Here is a 2314-nt window from a genome sequence, read left to right on the forward strand (position 1 = left end):
ATATTTAAGATATATCTCTTGCTAAATGTATCTTCATAATATTCGCTCTCATCGTACATGGTTATTCATTACAAATCCAAGTGTGTCATTATAGCTCTAATTACATGTTCCCTTATTTAACATGTTTAAATATATTAAATTAAAATTTATGCATCTCTCTTAGGCGTGTTAAATGATGTGACTTAAAATGGTGAGAAACATGTAAAAAAATTCAACCGAATTACACGCTTATATGTTTGAAACAACACACTTGAATTTTTAGTGTGACTTTAGTGCTATTTGCAACATATTAATATTAATAACTGTTACATCCCACACAGCACGTGATATATATAATATCACAGTAATATTTCAGTAATATTTTTGCGATATTACAATATTACGGAAATATTACTGTGATATTATATAATATTACGTGCTGTGTGGGATTGTAGAATTAAATTATATTAACATGTTAATATTAACTATTAATACACTGTTATAAAATAATTAATTAAAAAAAGGATTCATTTGCGTACAGATTGGTATAATTGTACGACATCTAAGAAACTCACAATGTTAATAATGAGATATTGTCATAAATCACTTTCAAAAGTATACTTATCAATCAGTGTAGAGCTCTACTAGAAATCACACCAGAGGTCTCTGTATTATTATATATTGTTATATCGACAGTTCACACGTATCTATTCTTGTTTGTCGCGTTACATCCACGAGTCACGCAATTATATTGTGATAATCTTTAACGCCACTATCGTTTACTATTCTAGAAAATGTTTTCCGCCGTATTTTTATTACTTATTATTGTAGCCATTATTGCATTTGCTTATCATTGCTGTGTGCATTATTCAAGAGACGGGCGATTAATCAATCAAATACCGGGACCGAAGATCCTTCCGATTTTTGGCAATTTATTGCTATTACATCAAACAAGAAGTAAATAATAGTTCTTTATATGTTCATCATTAATTAATAATAGTTTACTAACGTTCAACTTATTATTTATTCACGTAAGAAGATATTGTGTTTACATATAACATAAAACTATGAACATTATAGCCTATTAATTTTTTCTCCTTCTTATTTAATTTTGCTGTAATTTATTGTAACTTTATTTGCTGTAATTATTACACGTTTAACTTACATGAATAACGGCACAATATATTCGAAAGAATGAGAATGTTAACAACGCACATTTTACATGTATCATTATTTATAATATATTCATTGTTCTTCAGAGCAACTCTGGTGCCTTTTTCGTACTCTTTCGGACCAATAAGGTACCACTTTTAGATTTTGGGGCCTCCATTATAGAGTCGTATCCATTTGTCATCCAGATGATATCGAGGTATTTAAATGAAAAGTACAATATCAGGGTTGGGAAGTAACGCGTTACTTGTAACGACGTTACATTTTCGTTACATTTTTTGGTAACGATTTGGTAACGCCGTTACTTTTTAGTAACGAAAAAGTAACGGCGTTACATTTTCTTTAGTAACGAGTAACGAAATTCATCGTTACTTGTATCGTCACTTTTTTACTATAGTGGCTTCTGTACACAGAACGTGGCAACGCTTGCCACGCGACGAAAGTTTGCACACGATAAACGATTAATATGTTGCTTTCCGTAAAACCCATTCTACAATAAGCAATAAATCTTAAGTCATAATAAAATTGACCAATCATAGTCGACTATTAGAAGAATAATCCACTGTAATTGGTCAATTTTATTGCGACTTAAAACTTATTGCTTATTGTAGAAAGCCTCTAAAGCGTGGTCTACAATCAGAACTTAAGCCATAAAATTTAAGCTTTAAGCTCTAAGCCGTAAGAAATTATTTTTTTTATAATTGACTGTGATTGGTCAACTTCTTATGGCTTAGGACTTAAAGCTGAAATTTTATAGCTTAAGTTCTCATTGTAGACCACGCTTAAGGGGCGCCGCACACGAATTGATATAACAGTAACGTACCGTAAGATTTGACCAATCCAACTTTGAGTATCGTCGAACCGTAAGGTCGCCATTTCTGTGAACACCCGATTGTAATTGGTCCATTTTTACGGTACGTCTTATGTTACTGTTATGTCAATTCGTGTGCGGCTCCCCTAAAGCCCATTCTACATTAATCGCAATCGCAAAATCGCAAGGAAATTAATCAATTATAAATGATTATTCTTCGATCGCAAGAAGAACAATCGACTATGATTAGTTAATTTCTTTGCGACCTATCGATTTGCAACTAATGTAGAATGGGCTTTATGTTGTTATGCAAGAATACTTCCCGCTTAAATATCTTATATTTTGTCTTTATAT

At 31.5% G+C, this 2314-nt stretch overlaps 1 pseudogene; it reads left to right on the top strand.

The window, feature by feature from the left end:
- The first annotated feature begins 473 nt into the window (after window positions 1-473).
- LOC116849993 overlaps window positions 474-2314 on the top strand; it is a 6256-nt pseudogene continuing 4415 nt past the window's right edge.

The sequence above is a fragment of the Odontomachus brunneus genome, unplaced genomic scaffold (genome assembly GCF_010583005.1).
Source record: "Odontomachus brunneus isolate Ranch 3 - 2012 unplaced genomic scaffold, Obru_v1 Obru_scaffold_130, whole genome shotgun sequence".
Lineage (NCBI taxonomy): Eukaryota > Metazoa > Arthropoda > Insecta > Hymenoptera > Formicidae > Odontomachus > Odontomachus brunneus.